General features: G+C 43.0%; 1 protein-coding gene across 5 annotated transcripts in view; it reads right to left on the reverse strand.

Moving 5' to 3' along the window:
* Positions 1–17,491, reverse strand: part of BACH2 (BTB domain and CNC homolog 2) — a 188,141-nt gene that overhangs the window by 126,611 nt on the left and 44,039 nt on the right. The window lies entirely within an intron of this gene.

Raw genomic sequence — 17,491 nt, forward strand, 5'->3', positions numbered from 1 at the left:
TCCTTACACTACATCTCTACATCTCCCCTCTGCTGAGCTATGTCTAGAATAGCTAATCTGAGATCAACTCACACATTGGTTTCTAAGGGACACAAACATAAAATAGGATGAAGGATACCTAGGATGACGCAGAGCAACATGTTTTGCACACACAGGGACACAACCACTTTGGCATCACATCAGGAATCCTCAGCCACCAAGGGACACGTGGCAGCTGCCTGCCCGCACGCTGCTCCCGTGCGCGGCTCCGCAAGGCAACTGCGCCCAGCCCGGCCTGCAGCTGCAGAGCTCCATCGTGGCTGCTGACAAACAAAGGAGTTACCTGCTCTTAGTCCACTGAAGAGTGCTAAAGACAACAAGTTCTTAACACAGAGCCCGTGAGGGCACTTGCTCAAATATCCAGCCTCAAGTGCTGGTCGGGGGCTGCACCTGAGGCTGTGACAAAATCCAGGGCAACCCAGGCTAAGGGGGTCCTGGTCCGCATACAGCATCGTCATCCCAGGGTGGGCATCTCTGACAGTATCCTGAGCTGAACTCCTGGGAGCTGTACACCTAGATGTGGCATTTCCCCCCAGCAGGCAGTTTATTCTCGCTGCTTTGCTTGAAGCTGTTTGCACCCATCCCTCCATCAGCAAATGCAGGGGCTGGTTTACAGCGCCTGTCCTGAGAACTGCATCTCCACAGGGCTGCATGTGTGCACTACAGTTTAAGCACTTTGGGACTGCTCAGAGTGAAATGCATAAAATGCTAATGTATTACTAGACTCCTACAATATTTTTAAATAGCATCTCTGGTATATAGAACTATTTTACAAGCAAGTCAGTGTTCCATGACACCAAAGATTTTTATTTTATCTTTTAAAGTTTAAATATCAGTGAAAAGTGGGTGTTGATAGGATCTGCCAGCAGCACAAACAAAATGTACGAATCCAGACTAGAAATGAAATGATCTCTCCACAACAGGGAAAGTAAGGCAGCACAACAGAAAAATATTCCATAATACACAGCACCTTGAAAGTATTGAACAAGCAAGTAGAAAAAAGATTTCAAAGCACATTTGGACATGTGCTTCTTCAAGCACATGTCAAAACCACTACCTTCTCCTCCCCTTCTTCTTGACAGATGGTCTGACTGGGCCCAAAGCCACACCACCAAGCTGTGATCTTGGCAAAACCCACAAGGTAAATAAGGCTGGGCACAAAGTACAACTGGATGGGAGGCATGTGAGTGCTGAAGGATGAGATCCTGGCGATTCAGACAGCAGCACAAGCTCATCTGAAACAATGCTCCGGCACAGTGCCAAGAGTGCTCTAGAGGTAAACACTACTTAGCAAGGGCCGTATCCATCTCCAGTTGAGGAGCTGTTTAAAAGGTTAAACACTTTTCTGTTTAGAAGGTTAAACACTTCAAGTTTCCTGGGCAAATCGCAACTATCCTCATTTTATTTCAAGCTACTACAAAAAAAAAAAAAAAAACACCACCACAATCTCAACAATTATTGATTTTTGTTTTCTCCTGTGCTGCTAGAGTGGTGTGAAGATGCAAGAAAACACTATCATGCTGTTCTGCAAGACAGGATGTGCTTCATGGGTTCCACCTCTATATGGGCTCTATATGGGCTTTGTAGGACCAGCTGATTCCCTCTGAGCTAAAAACCACCGAGGAGATGCCCAGTCACATTGTTTGGGCAATTTTTTTTTTTGTTTAGTGTTGTGTAATGGAACCATCTGCATGAGTACCAATCAATAATCAAAGCCAACCATGGCCAGATGACAAATCCTTCTGCTTCTGCAGGTTTGAATGTCAAATTACCAGTACCATTCGAATTCTGATTTGTTTTTAACGTCTGATCAAAGCTAACATAGCTGGAAAGACAATGCTTTCCACGCTCCGCCTTCCCCCCTCCTCACTGCCCTGAAATCATCTGTCTCAAAGCCAGAAGTCTAAATGGAGTGTAGGGCAAGTTCAAAACAGGGAGGGTTGCTGGGAGTCTACTGCCAATTCCACTCTGCAGTCACAGCTTGCTCCCACAGCTCCATTAGCTGCCTGCAATCAAGGGCGGACGACTCAGTCCTGCTTGCTGTCCAGGTTTAATAGGTTCAGCTAGTTAATGAGCAATGGCTACATTGCATTCCAAGACTTCACATCATTTGTAAAGCAATTAAGTGTACACTTTTTGGGCCCCTCCAAGAGAACTGCCTTGTTTTGCTGAGAGGATAACTGGAAGGCACAATTTTCAAAACAGAATAGTCTGACACAATGAAACTGTCAGAATATTCACCTTCTCCAAGTATCATGCTGAATGCATCATTCCTTTTCCACAAACCTCTCAAGAGCTCACTTACCTGTACACCCCTGGATTACAGATTGCTCTTCCTAGATGAAACCAAAAGCTGTAAGCCAGCTGGAAGCATCTCTGTACACTTTCAGTGCTGAAAAAGCAGGCTAAGGAGCCATTGAGTCAACAAAGCAGATCTTTAATCTGAAAGCCACTGCAAAGGCAGGGGTACTTTTCACATGTGTACTTTTTACACATATTCCCACCAGAGAACTGCAAGGCTCCTTGCAAACAACAGAACATTTATACCTAGATTTACAAAGCTCAGAAGCTAAGTGACTTGAGCCCTCAGGCATTCCTCACAAAAGCAGGACCGTGTCCTTGGAGAACCAAGCTACCTCAGAAGGTAGAACTGGGGGAAAAGCAAACACTTCTATTTGACTCACACATGCTCATTCACCCCCTGCACTCTAGCACTACTGCTCTAACATATGTACTGCTGCAGTGCCCCTGCTGCATGAGTGTGTGTTTTTAAACTCTCACATCCAAGGCAAAGATCCTTTTGTTTGTTACAAGGAGGCAACTTCTCTGGCAGTACAGAGGATCCTCAGCCTTAGATGGCTGATTCACAGTTGGACCGAAGTTGGATCTTCCAGGGACTCTGAAAGGACAACTTCTACAGCTGCAGGTTGTTTTTTCCATGCTCTTCAGCTGAACCTGAGGGAGAAAGGAGTCCTGCTGGCAAGGACCTGTCTAAAAGATATGCTACTTCTAAATTACACCGAGTGTTGAGAGCCATGACCACTAAGCTAGTTAGTAGATGGCAGCCACACTGAGAGAGCATCCTCCTCCTCATGTGTGGGACTTACAAAAGTCTGGATACTTACTGGTTTATAACATCTTTACTAAAAAGGAAAGAAAAACAAGAAAATCTCCAAACACGCAAGGTCCCTTCACAATCTCTTTCTGCAAAATCAGGAATCAGATTCCATTTCTCTGAGCACACCCACTATCTAAACTGGAGATAAGTTTCAGGAGGAAGAAATCTTTACTCATTTACCAAAAGAACTCTTCACTGAACTTTCAAAAAAGATTTCTGCAACAACACAAGACTGGTCTTTTTACTTTAAAGGCAAAACCTTGGTATGGAAAAGGAGCACAGCTGAAGTGTTATATAATTTTTTTCTTCTATTATTCTCCATTTCCTTTGCACATGCCAGTCAAAACTATAAAATACTTGTGGGAGAAATGCAGAAGGCACGGTTTCACATTCCAAAAGATCTATTTCCATGTGCTGCATACGAGCCAGTCGACCACCCAGGAAAGCCAGGCAAACACACTTTGGCCCACCAGTGCTGCAGTTGCTGACGAGCAGCCCTTCTCTATCAGGGCTTTGCTCTGTATTTCCTATGAGAAATAAGCATCAAGCCTGGGGCTGCATCACCTCTAAGTCTGCCCTGAAACAGTACTGACAAGCAGACCAACACTTTCTCCTCTTGAGAAGTGGTGCCAAGTGCTAAAATATTTTTAATAAACTGGCCACAAAAAAGGAAATAAAAAAGGAGTAGATAACCTTAATACAGAAGCCTGTCATAATATCACCTGCTTATTTGTCAAGTCCTTCCATCCTATCCCTTTGCCCTCCATCACAGCACTTTCAGCCCAGTTTTGTTAGAGAAATGGGAGCAAGGTTGGGTCATATGTAGTCTTGAGAAAAGGTATCACCAGCTATTTTCTCTCCCTAAGAACCCTGGACAATGTTACTTTCTTTTCATACATGAATCACAGAAAGGATTGGTAACTGTTTTAGAGTCACTAAAAATTAATCAGTCCCTGAGAGGCCAAGCTGGTTGAGAAACTGCTGGCTGGAGCAACAGAAGTAGGCATGACTTGCCTTCAACAAAGCAGAAGGCATTTGGTTTTAGTTAAAGGGGTAAAGGGTAGTAAAACTCGGCCAAGTATTTATTTATTGGACCGGAGTGCCTGCAGCAAGAGAGGAGGGTGAGACACTGTGAAGTTTTTGTAATCCCAACCTTGGAAGAGAGGCAATTGAACTCTGGTTTCACTGTTGGAATAAGACAGCACAGAAAGTCTTTGGTATGTGCTGTAGAAATGATGATTTATAGAAGCAATGGGGTGTCAGTGTGTGTGTAAAACTAAAAAAGATCTAAAAGCTCTAAAAGCCCTAAAGCTTTCTCAAGATAATACCTTTTCTTCAACCTGTTTGGCCATAACTTTCTGCCAGTTCAAGACAGTCAGGAGCATGAGGAAGCAACAAGCCACCACTGAGATCGTTGCTTTGCAGAATGATGCTTTCAGTTCAGCAGTGGGGAATGCTGACTGGGCATCACTGAAGCATACCCTTGGAACTCTCCAGCATTAAAGAAATAAATTTAATAAAAGTTACAAGTATTAATGGAGCTTTATGTAGTCCTGACCCAAATGTCCACTCAGTGGTGTGGCTACTTGATAATACTTCAGTATGGGCCAGTATTTGCTAGCTGAATTTTTTAGCCCTCACTGATGTCCCCCCACTTGGTGTGAGAGTAACATAACAGGGGTGGGCAATTAGAGACCCCCAACTCTGGATTCATTTCAACTCTGGTGAACACAACTGATTTTTGGTTCATGGCAGAGCACAAAAAACATGGAGGTCCATCTGAGGATGCTGCAGAGACTCACTGGATGTGTGGCAGAGAGCAAGAAAAAACAATGAAGAGGAAAAGTGGGATAACTATGCAGTCTTTAGCTGGGACTGTCAGGCAACAGTTAATGCTGAGGAATCTTGCAATTCTGTTTATGTTCTTTCAGCACAAGCAGGTGTTGGGAAGCCCAGGATGGGAGGGGCATGCAGATAAAAAAAAGAAAGAGGAACCACTTTTTTTGTGTGTGTGCGTGATCTATTCAGATGAATCTTTTTACCGACAGGCTCTCTTCCTGGAATCAGCACGGATGCCCAAGTGACACTTCTGTGGCTCTGTGATAAACACACAGCATACCTCAAATGTCTAGGTTATGTTGCCTGTTTGTAGTGGAGGTTTGGGTGGGAGTTCTGGGGTTATTAAGTAATTTTTAACAGAGACATTATTAAAACCTCCCAGCTTTTTAAAATTTAGATGTATTTGTTTGAAGTTTTGTTATTTTCATACTATTATAGTTGTGTGCTGTAATGCTTACCATCTGAAAAGTGAGACATAAAGGACACATATCCATTGACACACATCTCATTTCTTCCCTTGACACTTTGAATACAACTGTGCACACAACTTTTACAGTGACAGATTTTGTACAGAGGAATGCTCTACCCTGCAGATTTCCCTCCAACTGCTGCTGCTCCTTGTCCAGTGCCACAGCCACCTCTCTCCCTTTTGCTGCAGCTCTTTGTTACTGAACGTCAGTGCCACTGGCTGACACAATTAGTGTGCTGACATTATGCCACTGCTCGAAAGGAAACAGGCAAAGGGCAAAGCAAAAAAAAAAAACACAAACAACCAACCAAAACCAACAACACCCAACCCAAAACCTTTACCCATCTTAGACAAAAGAAATCAGCTCAAAGACCTATAATCAACCTCCCTCGTCCCAGTTATAGAGAAGGTCCTTGCACCGCAATAGACATGGCATTTCAATCAGCTCCTATACTTGGAAAATGGGTACACTTCTGCCTGCCCCAATACATATCCTGGAGTGCTTCAGTTCCCAGACATTAAAGGTAAAGGTGGACTGGGGGGGGCGGGGAGGGAAGGGGAGGAAACAGGAAATAAAATGGTTACAACCAAAGAAACAAACCAACACGAACAAAATAAAAATAAACCACCAAAAATGCAACCCAGCATCAGACAGGAGATAAAGCCTGACCTGTGATTCAGCAGATTCAAATGCTCAGAAGTACAACAGCCTCTGTGCACTACTAAAAAACAGCAGCAGTCCATTACACCTATGGATTTGCAGCACTTTGTCAGCACTAATGATGTTACCTCATTAAAAGAGATAAATGCCTTACTGTACTACCAAAAGCATCTGCTCCTTCCTTCTCACCTGTTCTCCATCAGGGCAATCAGCAGCAGTGCAGTAAAAAGAAATCCAAATACAACACTAAACTCACTTAGAGCCACTTGCTAAAGTTGCTTGGTGTTTTTCTAATGTCAACGTTTTAATGTCATTTTTTAATGGGGTTATGCTATGCTTCCTACCAGGTACTTCTTCTCTTGACACTAAATCAGCATAACAAAGAAAACAAAGCCCTGTGAACCACCATGCCCCACCAGCTTTCAAAGGACTTCTCAAAAAATAAACTAATGTCTACTTCAAATAATTCATTCACTGTTGAGTAAAATGGTGCAACTTCAACCACAGCAGGTGAATTAGGTAAGGGGGTGACAATGACTTCTGTCTGCTAACACCGTCTGACACGTTGCCACGCTCAACACAACAGTTTTCTTCCAACAGATTCTGCTCTACATGCAAAGGTAGCAGTTTACAATAATGAATGTTTTATGCATTATTCCTTTGTGTATAGGGTCTCCCAAGTACACATTATTGAAGTCTATTAAACTCTCTATTTAGCAGAATTACCAATGTGCCTTTGGGGAAATTATTACAATGAAGCTGTACTGGTATTTAAACTCCAGTTGTTTAACAATCTTTTCCTAATCACCAATCCAGGTATCAACATTAAAGTGCAGTCAGACTTCTTCCAGTGCAGCATAAACCTGTCTATGAGCTGCTTATGGAAATTCATTTAAAAGAATGAGTATTTCAACTTGGCATGTTTTTCACAATTAGCTTCAAACAGCTTGTGCTTTAAAATAATAGGAACTCCTTCCTGATCCTCTTCACTGAGCAGAGGTCTCTACAGTTAAACCTGGTTACAGAACCAATTAACTATTTGCAGCCACAGTGTTTCTGTCAGCATACCAGTATCTGCAAGATACCAGCCCATTCAAGGAAAATTTGGCCAACAAGGTCCCATTCTTTACAAATGACTTCTCTATGAGAAAAAACTTGTCCTGCATGCAAGGGATGGAGCAGTCCAAAAGCTGCCTAAACCCAGTGCATGCCCAGGTCCCTCCTCTGGTCCAGATATAACTCAGAGAGTTGTGCAAAGCCACAACAGAGCAGTTACTAACTGGTTTTTGTGCCCCTCAGACCATTTCCCTTGTTCATTTTGCACAATACAGCTATAGCTAGCTACTTTCTAAATGTGACTGTTTTTGTGGCAATGAGTCAAACTTGGTTCCAAATTTGTAATGTGTGTCTGTACCTGCCGTGACAAGGGCAAATATTTTTCCAATGGGAAGAGTCTCACATTCTCAGGGGAAGAGGAAGTAAACTTCACCCTTCTAGAAATCACAGGATTCAGCTTCCTAGGGTGGGGTAGAAGAGACCTAGGTCTCAACCTTTCAGGTTTCCTCCATGACCTTCAATAAATCACTGTGTTCCTGCCTTCATTTTTCATCAGTATGAAATGTTCAGGTTCTATCTATGGGGCAGTCAGGCTCTCCAGCAAAGACAAAAGATGTCTTGTCCTTGCTACTACGTTACACTAAGAGTTTTACAACTTCAGCCCCAGTTCAATTTTCAGTCAACCTTCAATGAAAAAAATCAGCATTAATTTATTGAAAAAGCACTGACAACAATCTTACAAAACCAGTGGTCACAGAAACAGAATATAAGTAATGGAGCCAAGCAAAAGGGCTTGACATCTTATGAAGATGCAAAATTTAGGCCATCATACATGCATGTTTTGATACGCCAGAATTCAAATTTTATGTCCAAATACAGATAAAGGGAGGACTAAAGCCATCACTGGAAGCTTGTATGTATACTAAAGATTCTTCTGACAAGTATGAGTCATATACTATGTGCTCTTCTTGGCTCTAGGGCAAGGCTGCACAATGAAGTTGTTTCCATCAGGACCAGAAGTCCTTCAGGGAACAATCATCAAGAAAAAAAGCACAGCAAGCAGGTGGGCATATTTTAGCCATGCACTAATTTCCCTATAAATCAATGGACAAAAGCTCTTCCTTTCTCCAGTTACAAACTCAGAGCCAAATCACCTTCTCTGTTTTACAATCTCATTGACATTGCTTAAGTTACACATGCACCAGAGCAGATTTTGTCCTTGGGGGCACTGGGAGACCAAACCTCCCATAAATAAGAAAGAAAACAATCTGTTCACCTTCACTGAAGTGGGATGAGGAATATCTCTTTCATCTAAAGGAGACATATGTCTAAGAGACAAAGAGAAAACGCCACTAATTTCATTTCAGTTTGCCTCTCCATTAGGAAAGACTCATGTACTTTAAAAGTTTTTCAGGCTTTTAAGGCTATTTTATGCAACTGCAGATCAGAAGTCTATCAGCTATTGGCTTAGAGAAGTTGCTGGTGTCTACTTCACTGTCATCCATCCTGTTTGATAGGGGTGATCAAGGGTGCACTCGATTGCCTGAATTTGTCAGTACCTTTTCCTATCACTTATTTTTTTACCTCAACACTGTTTTCACAACCATGAGGTGAGCTGCTTCTGCTGAGCTGTACAAAGTCCAACCCTGTCTTTAGCTTAGTTTGTTGATGACTGGCTTTACCCCATCAAGCAGATTATGGTCAGCTTCATAAGCACCACCACTGGCACAAGAGGGAATGGGGCAAGTCCTGGCCAAGGACAAAGTAGGAAGAGAAAGACAATGAGTGGTCTTAGCTGGGACTGGTGTAAGCTGCCACAAAACCTCCAGTCCCTGACATGTACCAGAAGATGTCATACAAAAACACGACAAGTACACGTTGTGGCATTTAACACGGGGCATTTAACATTGCAGTATCCAATGTTCCTGTCTTGTTATGGCATTGTGTTGATCACAGCAGAGGATAGACTTCACAAAAGCACCTGGCAATACAATGTCACATTTATTCCACAGTACTGAGCGTAAACCATCATTTGTTACTATGGCAGGTGGACTGCAGCCACCCCAGCCAAACTGTCACTTTGTCTCTCCTGCCACCTACTGTACTGAAAACCAAAATATGTGTCACCAACTCACGTGCATTTCCACTTGTGTTTGGAAATACCAACCTTTAGCTCTTGTAGAAATGCCGCTGCACACATATGGGAACTCCCTGCTATCCTCACTCCTTCAGCAATGCTATCCAGTGTTTCCTGTTGAAGGCTAACTGCAGCACTTGGAGCTCTACTTAATTCACTAATGCTTCAGGGTTAAAATTAGCATTAAATACTAAAAATTCTCCAGAGTTTAGAGTGCAAACCTCTCTCTCTCTTTGCCCCATGGAGAATTAAATCACAGAAGATTTATTTTAAATGGTGAACAGACTATGATACCCCACAAACCTCTGCCCCTTAATTTTCTGTTATATCCAATGACAACACTCACTGGGGGCAAAACCCAGCAGAAAAGTAACTTCCCATTGAGCGTGTGATTGTCAGCCTGTGGGCAGGGGTGAAACTCCTGCTGCACTTGACCTGCACAACCAAATGAGTGTCACCCAAGAACAGACCTGCCCCATGCAAGAGTCTGTTTCAGACCGTGGTTTACCCTTGTCCTTTTAACCTCTCGCTCTCACAAAGCCATCTGAGCAGGTCTGGCTGTGCCACCCATACCCTCAGCAGTGCAGTGCTACCCACGGTGTCCTCCCCACGCAGTCCCGCTGCCTACAACATCACCACTGCAAAAAGGGCTTCACTGATGCTTGTGTCCAAGCAGTGTATCCCAGGAGAAGAATTCTTTAAGCATAACTATCTGGGTTCTGCCATCCTTCTGGACACCATTAACCATAGTGAACAGCATGGAGAAGGGCAGCAACGAGTCTGAGCTGGTCCGGACTAGTCAAGCCCACCACAGGGGCTTCAAACCCATTCGTGGCACTAGTATGTGGAAACCAATTAGCAATCAACTCAAAACCAAATAGAGACAGATATCCAATGTTAATTCTCCCAGAATTATCCCATGCCATTCTCCCAGAATGCACAACAAGTTTATTTTCAGTATTTTATTATTAATTTTGAAAAGTATTCAAATAGAAAACAACAAGCTGAATTTTGTAATAGAAATCTCATTACTTTCTAGTAAGAAGCTGCCTTGTAGGTGCTGGTTTATTTTCCCATGTACAGTATTCCCTTTTACCTAATCAACAGCTTGGGGCTTTATGACAGCAGCTATCTTTGATAAAAGGAGTATTGTGATGAGGGAGGAAGGCATCCAACACTTGCATGATCCAGTAAGCAATCAAATGTATTTATTTATGCTGTGACCATAGTAATCAAGAGGTATTAAAATGTGGAATGGAGCATCAGTTAAGAGCATTTTAAATCTGATTTTTCCCTGGTTGTGGTTAGGAAATTATTGACTAGCAGGACTCTTTAGGGTCTTTACAGGCTGCAATTAGTGAAGCAGATACAGAAGATAAATTGCTCCACTCCTGCAAAAGCAAGTCTTATTTTTGCAAGTAAGAGTGAGCCTTTCATCTTGGCACTTAAAATTTGATCAAGTGAGAAAAAAACATTAATATAATTCCACTCACTCCCAGATAAACTTCTCTGAAAAATGAGGACATTTCTTCTACTTAAACAAATCCGACAAGGCTATAACTAAAAATATTTTTGTAACACACAGAGTTCAGTGTGAACACAGGAAAACAATTGGCAAGAGCAATTGGAATGTCTAATCCCAGCTATTTAGCCACCAAAATGCTTCAAGAGCTGTGATACATCCACTTAAAAGCCAAATATGGCTCACAAATAGCTATTAAACATGAATGAACCTATCAAGAAGCAACAGTATGTTCCCATTAATTGTACAAAAGCTGTAAAGAGGTTAAAAAAAAGACATTTCTACAGCATCTGATCAGAAGTGACTTTCACTGACACCAATTTAATTTATAACAAAATCAGGGTAATAAACTAAAGGATCACATTAGCAGTTAGTAATGCTACAGGAGCTATCAGTGAAAAGCTAATGAAATGAACAGACCCTTAAAACAACTTTGTATTTTTTAACACAGACTTGAAAACCTGCTACTGCAAAGGCACTGTCAGAGGGTGCTTGAGCATACTCGCTAGCAACTTTCAGACAACTTTTAAGGTTCCCTAAGGTGTTCCAAGGAAATTCAAGAAGGCAATTTTGTACACAAATGCTGTCTAGATTGATGTATCACTTAACAAACCTGCAAAGTTTAATCTCCAGAAGAACTTTTACCTGCGCTGTGCTTGACCACATGGAAGGCAAAGAGATTTAAGCTTGTTTGGTCTATGGCCAACAGAGACTTTCTAACAGAAATGGAAACGGGATGATAAGCAGGTAATAAGCTGCTCCCAGAGTTTCCCTTGCTTTGAGCAGAGTGAAGCCACTGGGAGATTTCGGAGCAGATTCTACAAACAAGCTGATAAGAAAAGCCACTATCCAGAAGGCTCGACAGGAGGAAAAAGGAAGCAGGGAAATCGCAGTTAATGGGATTTGGCTACATCCAAAAACAGCTAGGTTTCAAATACATTACAAACAGTCCTGCACTTCACTGCTGCATCAATTCATTGCTGGATGAGAAAAATTTACATAGTTTTAAAGCTCCACAGAAACTTAGATTGATCTGTTTAGAATAAATCTTGTCTCTCCCCTGAAATGCCCTCTGGATGAACACACGACAAAGAGGAAATTGCCACCACTACACTATAACTTCTATAAGTTTCTGTTAAGGGGAAGGCAGGCTAGGGATTTATTTATTTTGAGGTTATTTCCTAAGTCCCATAAATGGACACTTGGGCCATTCACCTTAGATATCACTGCAGAGTACTATAAAGTTTGCCTAAGTTTTCCAAGGGAGAGCATCACCATCCTGTCCCATCGAAAGGATAATGTGACATCAAACACAGAGGGTTACCTCTCTCCTAGCACATCTCTCCTTGTCTCAACATAAGGAAATTGAGCAACCTCAGCAGGAGGTTCTCAGTGCCTCCCTTCCCAGCCTTGGTGGGGACATCCTGCTCATCCTCCCACCTAGGAAGGAGAGAATTAGTAGTTTAAAGGTACTAATTGAAAGAAAAATTGCCACTGACAATGTCCTCTACCTTTTCAAACTGATGCCAACCACAAGACATGATTCAACATGTATGAATTCCATACTCATCCCTCCTCAGATCCCAAAGGAGGCAGCGCCACAGTACGTGCCAGGAGGGAAGAGGCCAGCAGCAGCAGAGAAATTTCTAGTCAAATCATGAGACAGAAGAATGGAAATGATAGGAGAAGTGAGATAAAAGAATTGGGGGCTGATAGCATCAACACACTTTAAGAAGGAGAGGAAGTTGAGCGGCTGTGAAAGAGGGGGAAGGAAGAGTAAGGCTGATTTTCCCGATAGACAGGTCACAAACAGTTCCCGAAACCTGCCTAGTCGGGCTGCTTGTCTGACGTACAGACGCAAAAAGCAGCACATGTGGCATCTTTGAAGCGGAAAAAGGAGACGTTGAGGACTGGGGCACTCCGTAGGGGAATGAAAGACCTACAAGTCTTCTAAGTGCCATAAATAGAGATGAAGATCGAGCTTTCAACCAATAATGAATGTGAATAGTTAAAAAAGGAGTTTTGCAGAATTGTCCACTAAGACAAAAATCTTAAAAACTGGCTCTTCACAAATGTCTTTTCTTTTGGAAATCCCACACCCACTGCTGAGAGATTAGCTTTACAAAGTGAGAATTTAACTGGAATTGCAGCTCTGGGTAACAACAGGAAATGTTGCTCACAGCAACAGAAAATGTAGGATGATTAGGTTTTTGGGGAAAAAGGGAAAGAAAGTTACAGTAACTATGCAAACAGAATAAATAACAGTGCTGTCCTTCTCCAGAACCTTTCCAAGGATCTCAGAGCAATCCACAGCCATTCCTCATTAAAGGCTGCTCTGCTATGGCCACAGCTTATTGCACCATCTAAGTCCCAAGCCTGGCTGTACTCCTCATCTTCATAGTTCTGTCCCTCTGCTGATTCTCACACCAGACATCAGCTGATGTGCAGGGACCCCACGGGGGGGGGGGGTTTGTGCCCTGCAGGATCCCAGCTGGGACTTGGGATGTTGCCAAGTGCTCCTTGTACATAAGTAATGAGGTGGCCTCATCAAGAGACAGACAAGACAAAAGGTTTCCACCAAGTGAGAAAACTCCAAGCCCAGAAGGGAAGGCCCTCCCCACGCTGAACGTGCTGTGCTCAGCGGCTCAGCCCAGCAGAGCGAGCGGGCTGGGAAAGCCAGCCGTCTTTCAGACAAAAGTGTAAAAAAACAGCAGGAGGAGAAAAAGGGAAAGACAAGGTCAAGTTAGAGGGAGGCAAGCTCCAGACAAACCCTCCCCTCCCCAGAGGAAAGCACCTCAACAGACATTGCTGTGGAGTCAGCAATGCAGAAGATACTACTCAGCAGGGGAACGCGTCATGTTAAAATACAAATCGTTGTTTACATGCTCCCCCAAGTTCCTTAACTGTTGCTGAGAATTTTAGGAAATACTTTGCATTAGAATTGTTTTATTGCACGTTTCCCACCAATTTCCAGTTCCAGTTTCTACTTCTGTTCTTAATTTTTAATCACCGCTGGGACAAAACAGTAACATTTAGATACTGGCTTGCTAAGAAAACTGGAGTAACTGGGAGTTATATTAACAATACTTAAATACAGTCTATTTAAAGGTTTGAACGCATCTTGTTAGAACACTGCATAAATTAACCCAACCTAATTCTCTAGGATGTAACAAGATCTGAAAAGCTCCAAGTTTCATGTTCTCTCTTACCACCCACTTAAAAAACCAAAACCCAACATGCTGGGGTTAGCTTAGGTTGCAAACGAAAACAAAATTCACATTCAACTGAATAAATGCAATTTACTCCTTGATGCGACAAAGATGATGCCACAACCAGCTCAAAACCAAAGCAAGAAGAGGTTCTCTCCCGCCCCGTCCATGCATATCCCCCCTCATTTTTGCTGTTAATGATGCCCCCCCAGCCTGACTGCTCAGGATCCTTAACTGCTCGCTCCATCCCTCCCCACTGTCTGAAACCATCTCTGGATGGAGCAAAGCGTGCCCTGCTGCTGCTGGGCTCACAGTCTCCCCTGCACTGGCGGCCAGACAAAGCAAACTCCAGTTGCATCACGGAGCAAACTCATTTTCCAGCAACCTCCCAGCCCGGAGTTTACCGCTACTGTAATCCGGTGCTGTCAACAACGCCGCCTTTGTTGCGCGCCCGTGTGTGCCGCTTGCTTGCTGCTCGGGTTGTTGTTTTGGGTGTTTTATTATTTCTTTTTTATTATTATTATTTATTTTAAGGAGAATTTTTGTTTTAAATGAGTAATCTGTTTTTGAAAGATTTCTCCTCCGTGCTGGCTCCACCCTGTACTGTAAACGAGACATTACCTTATACAAGAATGAATCTGCTGCATTCCTCTGTCTAGCTGCCTCGAAGCACATTTCCTATGCTCACAGCAGCCCCGGCAGTGCATGCTCTCCCACCCCTTCCCCCCACCTTTTTCTCTTTTTTCTTTCCCCCTTTTTTTTTTTTCCTTTTCACTGCCTCGCTGTGTTTTTGTGTAAATGATCTCACATGACTCAACAAATCCATCTGCCTGGAGCAGGCCAAGTTTGGAGCCTTCCCAGGAGGGAGGAGAAGAATTGCTTTGTGGAAAGGACCTGGAGCTTTGCCCTTTCTCTGGCTCAAATTACCCGCCTGTCAGGCCTGACGGATTTGGCTAAAAATAAAAGGAAGCGGGCCGTGAAAAGGAGATGAATGAGCTCAGCAGTTCCTTAGATAACATGGGGTCTGGTGTCGCCCAAAGATCCCAGAGCAGGAACTTCGGATGCTGGACATGTAAGTGTGGTGCTGCAGCCTCAGTGAACTTGGCTGCTTGAGGACAAAAAAAAAAAAAAAAAAAAAAAAAAAAAAAAAAGGCACAAAAAAAAGGCAAAACTAACCATACGCTGTTGGAAGTTGGAAATAAATCCCTTAAAGAAATCCCTTAAAGACACTCAGAGCAGGAAAATTGCCTGCTGTAGATTTGGGCTTGTAAATGGGGAGATTTATGGGGTTTCCAAAGGGGAAAGGGGGTGTGGGGGGTGTGGCAGGGGGCTGTACGTGATGTCAGCCTCCCACCCTGACCAGGGAGCCTCTGCATCCTTCCTGCAAATGCCTGCCCAGCGCCCGCAGCGGGTATTAAGCACTTAGTTTGGCAATGTAATGACACACTGCAACAATCTGTAATGCGAGGCAGTCAGCAAAGCCCTGGCTCGAAAAGCTCTTTCTCCTAACCATTAACCATATGTTTGGCTCCGCCGCCGCCCAAGCGAGCGGGTGTTCCAGCGCACCATCTGGTTTCTATCCACACAAGCAACTGCAAAGCACAGAGTATTTCCCTCTGGAGCTGTGTCTTCCTCCCTGGCCCCTGATCCCCACCCGGCTCCCCACTTCTCTGCTCCCCATCTTCCTCCTTCCACCCCTTTCCAGCAGCAACTTCACCTCCCTGTCCCACTGATGGCTCGAAGCAGTGGAGACCACAACCACCCCACCAAAGGTGCAGCAGAAGAGCTGTCTCGTGCTGCCCTCCGTGAGCTCATGTGCCTACACACGCGTGTGTACACACACACACAGAGGGACTGCATCCCCCATCACCGATGTATCACACTAAAACATCAGTGTGTTCTCGAGTGGCCCAGGAGCTGCTGCAGTGTCCGTCACGTCTCGCTCACGCACACATGCGCACAGCGAGCGTTCAGTTTGGATTACATCAACTCTGTGCCGACACTGCAAAAGGACTTCAAGAATGTACCTAACAACAGGAGGACCAATAGCAGTTTTATCTCCTGTTCTCATGCAGGGCCTTCTATGGACATCAGGTGTTGGTCTCCCATCCCACCAAAATAAGAATGCTCTGGGGGGACAAAAAAGAAGTACAAAAGGAAAAAGAGAAAGATAAATGGAATGAGAGTGTGCTGAAGAAAAAGGAATGAAAATATTTACTTTTTCTGTGATAACTAAACAAGCTCTTTCTGAAACGATAAAAAAAGCTTTCAAGTGTTATATTTTAGAAGGCCTTGTACCATATGTTTGCTTTACGACTTTATGAATTCTAACTACTATTTATGTTTTTAAAGCACTTCCATCATTATGTTTGTTTCTGAAGTACCTATGGGACATCAGCAGTAATTTTCCCCTCAGGCTGGCCAATTTAAGATTAAGCATGACCTATTGCAAGAAGGTATTCAGGGATGCAAGCAATAGGATATTCAGCAAATCCAACACTTGCTCCTTTAAAGTAAGTTTATATTCTGCAATGAGTCACACATACTGTGTTTATCCAAGTTACCAGTGCTACAAGGGAAAAAAAAATCCCATTACATTTGCAAATACATACAAATCACAGCTGTAAGCACCCAACTGCTTATACCAGGACTTGTTTCTATGACTGGATATTGATTTTTTAAATAATGTGTCATTATACCAATGTTGATACAGCAACTAGCTTCCTGGAGTATGTAATTTAATACTAAAAAAATCTGGTTTTAGGAAATATCAAATCCACACCCATTCATATCCTTTTTAAACATTCTTCTTGGTCATGACTATAGCAATGCAAAGCCACAACTGCTCTTTTCCTCACCTTGCACCTAACGAAGAAAATGCACTTGCCAGTTAGAAACAGCTCAGTCTAAATCAATAAGCTTTGCTATCTCAATAAAATACTGCAGAACTTCTTCAACAACTTCTTCAACTGCTGCTAGAAACCTACATTGGAAAAGATGATGCATATTTTTCAAACTTCCTCCGTATGAGAAATCAGTGAAAGAAAAAGCACACCGTAGGCCCTTATCCCAGAATCAAACAGGCGTGGGGAAAACCATATGCTTGTGAAAAGCCTGATGACTTCACTAAGATTGCCTAAGAAGATTGAGGATAGGATCTGCTCCCAATTACAAATGTGGAGTGCAATTAGCACTGTAAACTCCCCCTGCCTTCATTCTGCACTTCCCTTCAGTGAGGGAAATAATTAAAATTATTTAAACTATAAGAGATGCATTTTAGCTAGGAATTTACTTTTCCTACAAAAGGGGATCTAAATATGGTAAAGTCCATTACTTCAAGATAGTATGTTGCAAACATTAGTATGCTTAAATATCACACATTAGGTTTCTTACAACCATGCAATGAGAAATTGTCTTCACACACAGAAAACAACCAGCAGT

This window comes from Agelaius tricolor, unplaced genomic scaffold, assembly GCF_023055355.1.
Source record: "Agelaius tricolor isolate 1412-34295 unplaced genomic scaffold, bAgeTri1.0.p SCAF_1, whole genome shotgun sequence".
In the NCBI taxonomy this organism is placed as follows: domain Eukaryota; kingdom Metazoa; phylum Chordata; class Aves; order Passeriformes; family Icteridae; genus Agelaius; species Agelaius tricolor.